General features: G+C 33.9%; 1 non-coding gene and 1 pseudogene across 1 annotated transcript; one reads left to right on the top strand and one right to left on the bottom strand.

Annotated features, from left to right (window-relative positions):
- Positions 1-515: 515 nt before the first annotated feature.
- Positions 516-1,739, top strand: LOC147934218 (uncharacterized; annotated as a pseudogene).
- Positions 1,065-1,171, bottom strand: LOC147934219 (small nucleolar RNA R71). Its single transcript, XR_015573297.1, has one exon. It is a non-coding gene; the product is annotated as a small nucleolar RNA R71 (small nucleolar RNA).
- Positions 1,740-10,576: the final 8,837 nt, after the last annotated feature.

The raw sequence follows: 10,576 nt of genomic DNA, 5'->3' as shown, positions 1-10,576 counted from the left end.
ATTGTTGATTATCACTTGATTAGCATAGGATCTTTATCATGGAAATGGATTGATTTGCATAAGTGTTCTTAACCATAGGATTGTTCTTGACTGTTGCTTAGACATCTATGATTGGTTAGTTATCTCCCAAGGTAATTACCTTGCCCAAGGTTCCCCTGTTTAATCTTGGTTTAAAGTTTGTTCTTAGTTGTGTCCTTGTTTGTTTTGAGTTTGCATTGCTTTGAGTTGTCTAGTTTTCTTTCTTTGATCCATTTTGTTAGTTAAAACTATTACAATAAACCAATTCCTGTTTAAGTTTAGATTAATCATCTTTGTGTATTTTTAGTGAGTTGATTAATGCAGATTGTGGATTGATAATTTAATTGAAGTAATAATACTACATCAATTTGGCGCCGTTGCCCATTTGCATTCAATTTGACCATTAGGATTTCAACTTTGCTTGAGCCTATTCATTTACTTTACATTGTTACTTACTTGGTTTGCTTTGGTGTTTTGAATTCTCTTTTGCAAGGTGTATGAACTTGAGAAGTCAAGGCCAAGAAGACTTGATTGAGCGGGTTGACGACATCTACCGTTTTGAGCGAGAGAATCGCCGGTTAGCAAGACAAGCTATGGACAACAACCCTCCACCTCCTGCTGGTTATAATGGAAATGACCAGCAAAATGATGACCAAGCTTTTCTCCATCCTCCAAGACAACCAAGAGTCATTGGAACTTTTGATCAACCAAACATTCATGGGAACCGCATGGGAATTAGAGCACCTCCTGTTGAAAACAATAACTATGAGATCAAGTCAAGTCTTATCAACATGGTGCAAAGCTAAAAGTTTCATGGTTTTCCTATGGAAGACCCTCTTGACCATTTGGATCAGTTTGACATGATGTGTGGGACAGTAAAAATCAATGGTATCTCTGAAGATGCATTCAAGCTCCGCCTCTTTCCGTTTTCTCTTGGCGATAGAGCTAGGACTTGGGAGAAGAACCTACCAGTGGGATCAGTCACCTCTTGGGATCAATGCAAGAGAGCTTTCCTATCCAAGTTTTTCTCTACTACAAGAACAACAAGGTTAAGGAATGACATATCCAGCTTTGCTCAAAAGGGAAATGAGAGTTTTTGTGAAGCATGGGAGAGATTCAAGGGCTATACTATGCAATGTCCTCATCATGGTTTCTCCAAGGAGTCTCTTCTCAGCACATTATACAGAGGGGTGCTGCCAAAGATAAGGATGTTGCTTGACACAGCAAGTAATGGTAACTTTCTTGGCCAAGAAGTTGATGTTGGTATGACTTTGGTGGAGAATCTTTCTCAAAGTGATGGAAACTATGGGGAGGATTATGATAGAACTCCAAGAGATCATTCTGATATGAATGAGCAGCACAACAAGGAAATCAAAGCATTGAATGACAAGATGGATAAAATGATTCTTGCCAATCAAAAGCCAGTCCACTTTGTTACAGAGAGTGATGTCTATCAAGGGTATCAAGAAGGTATGGAAGCTTGTGTTGAGAGAAAAGAAGAGGTCAATATTTTGGTGGCTAGGGGTATAACAAGTTCAATCCTAATTACCGCAACCACCCAAATCTCTCTTACCATAGCACTAATGTGGAGAACCCACAAGATCAGACTTATCCACCACAAAAACCTCATGGTTTTCCTTCTCAACCCAACTATCAGCCTAACCATCAAGGGAACTACCAAGCCAAGCCTCAAACCTATTCACAACCTCAGCAACAAATGAATGTACCACACCCTCAAAGACAAGTAGATGACACAAATGCTCTACTTAAACAACTCCTAGAAAGACAAGGAAGAGGTGCCGTTGAACTTGCCACAAAAATGAAAGCCATGCACAACAAAGTTGAGAATGTATATGGTGAGTTAAATGCTAAGATTGGGAGGTTGCAAACACAGGTCCAGGGACAAGCTTCTTCCTCTTCACCAAGACGAATGGGTTCATTACCAGGAAAACCAGAACCAAACCCAAAGGAGTTTTGCAATGCCATTTTCAAAGAAGAAGTGAACAGGGTTACTAGTATAAGTTTTGAAAAATCAATAATGGATCGCCATGCTGATCAGAATGAAAGGTCTATTGAAGAGATCTCTGTTCTTCTATATGGTTCTGATGTTGAGAGTTTGGTGGTTGCTAAAGTTGAGAAAACTGAGAATGGATCAAGGGGTAATGAGATAGTCACCAAGGAGGTTAAAAATAATGATGCACCAAGTGTTGCTATTCCTCTTTATAGTTCTCCACTTCCATGTTCCCAAAGAGTTCTTACAAAACCTCAAAAGAAAGTGATCTCAAGTTTCAAAGCTAATATGAATAGAGTTGGAGAACCTTTGCCTTATGTGGATAGCTTGTCTCTAGTTCCTCTTCATATAGAGTTCATCAAAGCTATCCTAGCAAACAGAGAGAAAGTGGAATAAATCATGGGAATATTTGATTCACCAAGTGAACAACAACCCATACCAAAAACACTATCCAAGCTTGAAGATCCAGGCAGATTTACTATACCTTGCTCACTTGGTGATTTACAAATTGATGATGCCTTATGTGATTTAGAAGCAAATGTTAATGTGATGTCACTTGAGATGGTAAAGAGCCTTGGGATCAAAGATATGAAGGAGCCCTCTTCTTCCATCATGTTTGGAGATGCTTCCTCAATATCTCCACTTGGTTTGATTAAGGACTATCCACTCAAGGTTGGTGACTGCACAGTTCCAACAGACTTCATGGTAGTTGAGATGAAGGAAACCAACAAGCTCCCTCTCATACTAGGAACCCCCTTTCTCAACACTGTGGGAGCAAGCATTGATTTCCAAAACAAGAGAGTAACTCTTCTTCAAGTGAATCCCAACACACCATATCCTATCACACCTTGCTCTACAATGTTTTGTGGAACAATCACTAGTGGAGAAGTGGCAACTAAGGAAAAAAGAAGAGACTTGAATGATCAACATGAAAAGCTCCAAGTTGCTAATATGGGGATTAAAGAGATTATAAAGCTTGATGAGGACATTTTGGATGGTGAGTGTTTAGACTCTTTATTTGATGACCTCAAAGGAGATTCTAGAGAAAAGGATTTGGGTCAAGCAAATAAAGTTGATGAAGCAATAGAGTACAAAGTGAGGCACAACAGTCCTTCTTCACCCTTTGCAAGTGTCAAAGCCAAGCTAGATCCCAAGTTCTCATATGACAAAGATAATATTGTTTAATATTAGTGCTTGGGCCGGTTAATGTTGTTTAATATTAGTGCTTGGACCGGTTATTGTTGTTTAATTAACCAATTTACGTGGATGTAAAAGTTTACGATTTACATCTATATTTTTTACTTTTATAGCAACAACATTAACCGGTTAATGTCGTTTAATATTGTTGCTTTGGCCAGTTAATGTTGTTTAACTAATCAATTTACATAGATGTAAAAGTTTAGGATTTACATCTATATCTTTTACATTTATAACATCAATACACAACATTGAGATACAAAACGTCACCGCTCACCACAAGCCACTCTTTATATAGTACATTTCATATGATCCTATTTTTCTGTCTCTTCCTCCGATCTTCTCTTCTTGTTAGCAAAACTTAATGACTATTCAAGAAAAAAACAGAGCTGATGAAGAAATGAAGAGATTGGCAGAACAACATCAGGTAGGCTTTTACATCATATATACCTTACATTTATAACATCAATACACAACTTTGAAACACCAAACATCACCACTCACCACAAGCCACTCTTTATATAGTACATTTCATACAATTCTATTTTTCTGACTCTTCCTCTGATCTTCTCTTCTGATTTGCGAAACTTAATGTCTATTCAAGAGAAACAAAGCTGATGAAGAAATGAAGAGATTGACAGAACAATATCAGGTAGGCTTTTTGCTTATTCTCAGTAAACAACATTAAATGGTTAATGTTATTTAATTAATCAATTTAGATAGATATAAAAGTTTACGATTTACATCAATATATTTTACATTTATAGCATCAATACACAACTTTGAAACACCAAACATCACCACTCACCACAAGCCACTCTTTAAACAGTACATTTCATACGTTCCTATTTTTCTGTCTCTTCCTCTAATCTTTTATTCTGGTTAGCGAAACTTAATGACTATTCAAGAGAAAAACAAAGCTGATGAAGAAATGAAGAGATTGGCAGAACAGCATCAGATAGGCGTTTGCTTTTTATCTGTAAACCACATTAACCAGTTAATGTTGTTTAATGTTGTTGCTTTGGCCGGTTAATGTTGTTTAATTAATCAATTTAAATGAATATAAAAGTTTACGATTTACAGCTATATATTTTACATTTATAGCATCAATACACAACGTTGAAACACCAAACGTCACCACTAACCAAAGGTCACCACTCACCACAAGCCACTCTTTATATAGTACATTTCATATGTTCCTATTTTTGTATCTCTTCTTCTGATCTTCTCTTCTGGTTAGCGCAACTTAATGGTTATTCAAGAAAAAAACAAAGCTGATGAAGAAATGAAGAGATTGGCTGAACAAGATCAGGTAGGCTTTTGCTTATTGTCTATAAACAACATTAACCAGTTAATGTCGTTTAATGTTGTTGCTTTGGCCGGTTAATATTGTTTAATTAATCAATTTACATGGATGTAAAAGTTTACGATTTACATCTATATCTTTTGCTTTTATAGCATCAATACACAACGTTGAAACATCAAACATCTCCACTCACCACAAGCCTCTCTTGATATAGTACATTTCAAACGTTCCTATTTTTGCATCTCTTCCTCTGATCTTCTCTTCTGGTTAGCGAAACTTAATGGCTATTCAAGAGAAAAACAAAGCTGATGAACAAATGAAGAGATTGGAAGAACATCATCATGTAGGCTTTTGCATATTGTGTATAATTAACATTAACCGGTTAATGTCGTTTAATGTTGTTGCTTTTGCCGGTTAATGTTGTTTAACTAATCAATTTAAATGGATGTAAAAATTTAGGATTTACATCTATATCTTTTACATTTATAACATCAATACACAACGTTGAAACACAAAACGTCACCACTCACCACAAGTCACTCTTTATATAGTACATTTCATACGATCCTATTTTTCTGTCTCTTCCTCCGATCTTCTCTTCTTGTTAGCAAAACTTAATGACAATTCAAGAGAAAAACAAAGCTGATGAAAAAATGAAGAGATTGGCAGAACAACATCAGGTAGGCCTTTGCTTATTATCTATAAACCACATTTACTGGTCAATGTTGTTTAATGTTGTTGCTTTGGCCGGTTTATTTTGTTTAATTAATCAATTTACATGGATATAAAAGTTTACGATTTACATCTACATATTTTATATTTATAGCATCAATACACAACTTTGAAACACCATACATCACCACTCACCACAAGCCACTCTTTATATAGTACATTTCATACGTTCCTATTTTTTTATCTCCTTCTCTGATCTTCTCTTCTGGTAAGCGAAACTTAATGGCTATTAAAAAGAAAAACAAAGCTGATTAAGAAATGAAGAAATTGGCAGAACAACATCACGTAGGCGTTTGCTTATTATCTGTAAACCACATTAACCGTTGATTAATGTTGTTGCTTTGGCCGGTTAATGTTGTTTAATTAATCAATTTACATTGATGTAAAATTTTACAATTTACATCTATATCTTTTACTTTTATATCATCATTACACAACGTGGAAACACCAAACGTCACCACCAACCACAAGCCTCTCTTGATATAATACATTTCATACGTTCCTATTTTTCTATCGCTTCCTCTAATATTCTCTTCTTGTTAACGAAACTTAACGGCTATTCAAGAGAAAAACAAAGCTGATGAAGAAATGAAGAGATTGGCAGAAAAACATCTGGTAGGCTTTTGCGTATTATCGATAAACCACATTAAAATGTTAATGTTGTTTAATGTTGTTGCTTTGGCCGGTTAATATTGTTTAATTAATCAATTTACATGGATGTAAAAGTTTACGATTTACATCTATATCTTTTACATTTATAGCATCAATACACAACTTAGAAACACCAAACATCACCACTCACCACACATCAGGTAGGCGTTTGTTTATTATCTGTAAACCATATTAACCAGTTACTGTTGTTTAATGTGGTTGCTTTGGCCGGTTGATGTTGTTTAATTAATCAATTTACATGATGTAAAAATTTACAATTTACATCTATATCTTTTACTTTTATAGCATCAATACACAACGTTGAAACACCAAACTTCACCACTCGCCACAAGCCTCTCTTGATATAGTACATTTCATACGTTCCAATTTTTCTATCGCTTCCTCTGATATTCTCTTCTTGTTAACGAAACTTAAGGGCTATTCAAGAGAAAAACAAAGCTGATGAAGAAATGAAGAGATTGGGAGAACAACATCTGGTAGGCTTTTGCTTATTATCTCTAAACCACATTAACCGGTTAATGTTGTTTAATGTTGTTGTTTTGGCCGGTTAATGTTGTTTAATTAATCAATTTATATGTATGTAAAAGTTTACGGTTTACATCTATATCTATTACATTTATAGCATCAATACACAATTTTGAAACACCAAACATCACCGCTTACCACAAGCCATTCTTTATATAGTACATTTCATACGCTCCTATATTTCTGTCTCTTCCTTTGATCTTTCTTCTTGTTAGCGATACTTAATGGCTATTAAAGAGAAAAACAAAGCTGATGAAGAAATGAAAAGATTGGCAGAACAACATCAGGTAGGAGTTTGCTTATTATATGTAAACCACATTAACCGGTTATTGTTGTTTCATGTTGTTACTTTCGCCAGTAATGTTGTTTAATTAATCAATTTACATGGATGTAAAAGTTTACGGTTTACATCTATATCTTTTACTTTTATAGCATCAATACACAACATTGAAACACCAAACATCAACACTCACCACAAGCCTCTCTTGATATAATACATTTCATATGTTCCTATTTTTCTCTCTCTTCCTCTAATCTTCTCTTGTGGACAGCGAAACTTAATGGCTATTCAAGAGAAAAAGAAAGCTGATGAAAAATGAAGAGATTGATAGAACAACATCAGGAAGGCTTTTGCTTTTTGTCTGTAAACAACATTAACCAGTTAATGTTGTTTAATGTTTGCTTTGGCCGGTTAATGTTGTTTAATTAATCAATTTACATGGATGCAAAAGTTTACGATTTACATACGTATATTTTACATTTATAGCATTAATTCACAACGTTGAAACACCAAACGTCACCACTCACCACAAGCCACTCTATATATATTACATTTCATATATTCCTATTTTTCTGTCTCTTCCTCTTATCTTCTCTTCTGGCTAGCGAAACTTAATGGTTATTCAAGAGAAAAACAAAGCTGATGAAGAATTGAGAAGATTGGCATAACAACATCAGGTAGCCTTTTGCTTATTGTCTGTAAACAACATTAACCGTTGTTCCTTTGACTGGTTAATGTTGTTTAATTAATCAATTTACATGCATGTAAAAGTTTACGATTTACATCTGTATATTTTACATTTATAACATCAATACCCCACGATGAAACACCAAATGTTACCACTCAGCACAAGCAACTCTTTATATATTACATTTTATAGGTTCCTATTTTTCTGTGTCTTCCTCTGATATTCTCTTCTGGTTAGCAAAACTTAATGGTTATTCAAGAGAAAAAAAAAACGCATGAAGAAATGAAGAGATTTATAAAACACCATCAAGAAGGCTTTTGCTTATTGTTTGTAAACAACATTAACCGTATAATGTTACTTTATGTTGTTGTTTTGACCGGTTACTGTTATTTAATTAATAAATTTACATGGATGTAAAAGTTTACGATTTACATTTATAGCATCAATACACAAGGTGGAAACACCAAACGTCCCCACTCACCAAACGTCACCACTCACCACAAGCCACTCTTTATATAAGAAATTGCCTACGTTCCTAATTTTCTATCTCGTTCTCTGATCTTCTCTTCTGATTGGCGAAACTTAATGACTATTCAAGAGAAAAACAAATCTAATGAAGAAATGAAGAGATTGACAGAACAACATCAGGTAGACTTTTGCTTATTTTCTGTAAACAGCATTAAATGGTTAATATTGTTTAAATGTTATTGCTTTGGCCGGTTAATGTTGTTTAATTAATGAATTTACATGGATGCAAAAGTTTACGATTTACATCTGTATATTTTACATTTATATCATTAATTCACAACGTTGAAACATCAAACGTCACCACTCACCAAACGTCACCACTCACTAAAAGCCACTCTTTATATATTACATTTCATACATTCTTATTTTTCTGTCTCTTCCTCTCATCTTCTCTTCTGGCTAGCGAAACTTAATGGTTATTCAAGAAAAAAACAAAGCTGATGAAGAAATGAAGAGATTAACATAAAAACATCAGGTAGGCTTTTGCTTATTGTCTGTAAACAACATTAACCGGTTAATGTTGTTTAATGTTGTTCCTTTGACTAGTTAATGTTGTTTATTAATCAATTTACATGCATGTAAAAGTTTACGATTTACAATTGTATATTTTACATTTATAACATCAATACCAATTGTTGAAACACCAAACGTCACCACTCACCACAAGCAACTCTTTATATATTACATTTCGTAGGTTTCTATTTTTCTGTGTCTTCCTCTGATCTTCTCTTTTGGTTAGCGAAACTTAATGGCTATTCAAGAGAAAAACAAAGCTGATGGAGAAATGAAGAGATTGATAGAACAACATCAGATAGGCTTTTGCTTATTGTCTGTAAACAACATTAATCGGTTAATGTTGTTTTATGTTGTTGTTTTGACCGACTTTTGTTGTTTAATTAATCAATTTACATGGATGTAAAAGTTTACAATTTACATTTATATCTTTTACATTTATAACATCAATACACAACGTTGAAACACCAAACGTCACCACTCACCACAAGGCACTCTTTAAATAGTAAATTGCATACGTTCCTAATCTTCTGTCTCGTTTTCTGATCTTCTCTTCTGATTAGCGAAACTTAATGGTTACTCAAGAGAAAAACAAAGCTGATGAAGAAATGAAGAGATTGACAGAACAACATTAGGTAGGCTTTTGCTTATTGTCTGTAAACAACATTGATTGGTTAATGTTGTTTAATGTTATTGCTTTGGCCGGTTAATGTTGTTTAATTAAACAATTTACACGGATGCAAAAGTTAACGATTTACATTTATATCTTTTACATTTATAGCATTAATTCAACACGTTGAAACAGCAAACGTCACCACTCACCACAAGCCACTCTTTATATATTACAATTTCTAAGTTCCTATTTTTCTGTCTCTTCCTCTTATCTTCTCTTCTGGCTAGCGAGACTTCATGACTATTTAAGAGAAAAACAAGGTTGATGAAGAAATGAAGAGATTGGCATAACAACATGAGGTGGGCTTTTGCTTATTGTCTGTAAACAGATTAACTGGTTAATGTTGTTTAATGTTGTTCATTTGTCTGGTTAATGTTGTTTAATTAATCAATTTACATGCATGAAAAAGTTTACGATTTATATCTGTATATTTTACTTTTATAACATCAATACACAAAGTTGAAACACCAAACGTCACCACTCATCACAAGCAACTCTTTATAGAGTACATTTCATAGGTCCCTAATTTTCTGTCTCATTCTCTGATATTCTCTTCTCGTTAGCGAAACTTAATGGCTATTCAAGAAAAAAACAAATCTGATGAAGAAATGAAAAGATTGATAGAACAACATCAGGTAGGCTTTTGCTTATTGTCTGTAAACAACATTAACAGGTAATGTTGTTTAATGTTATTGCTTTGACCAATTAATGTTGTTTAATTAATCAATTTACATGGATGCAAAAGTTTACGATTTACATATGTATATTTTACATTTATAGCATTAATTCACAACGTTGAAACACCAAACGTCACCACTCACCATAAGCCACTCTTTATATATTACAATTTATAAGTTCCTATTTTTCTGTCTCTTCCTCTTATCTTCTCTTCTGGCTAGCGAGACTTCATGACTATTTAAGAGAAAAACAAGGTTGATGAAGAAATGAAGAGATTGGCATAACAACATCAGGTAGGCTTTTGCTTATTGTCTGTAAACAGATTAACTGGTTAATGTTGTTTAATGTTCTTCATTTGTCTGGTTAATGTTGTTTAATTAATCAATTTACATGCATGTAAAAGTTTACGATTTATATCTGTATATTTTACATTTATAACATCAATACACAACGTCGAAACACCAAACGTCACCACTCATCACAAGCAACTCTTTATAGAGTACATTTCATAGGTCCCTAATTTTCTGTCTCATTCTCTGATATTCTCTTCTGGTTAGCGAAACTTAATGGCTATTTAAGAAAAAAACAAATCTGATGAAGAAATGAAAAGATTGATAGAACAACATCAGGTAGGTTTTTGCTTATTGTCTGTAAACAACATTAACCAGTTAATGTTGTTTAATGTTATTGCTTTGACCAGTTAATGTTGTTTAATTAATCAATTTACATGGATGCAAAAGTTTACGATTTACATA

This window comes from Camelina sativa, chromosome 11 (assembly GCF_030686135.1).
Source record: "Camelina sativa cultivar CO46 ecotype springtype chromosome 11, ASM3068613v1".
Classification (NCBI taxonomy): Eukaryota; Viridiplantae; Streptophyta; class Magnoliopsida; order Brassicales; family Brassicaceae; genus Camelina; species Camelina sativa.
This window is presented reverse-complemented; position numbering and strand designations above follow the sequence as displayed.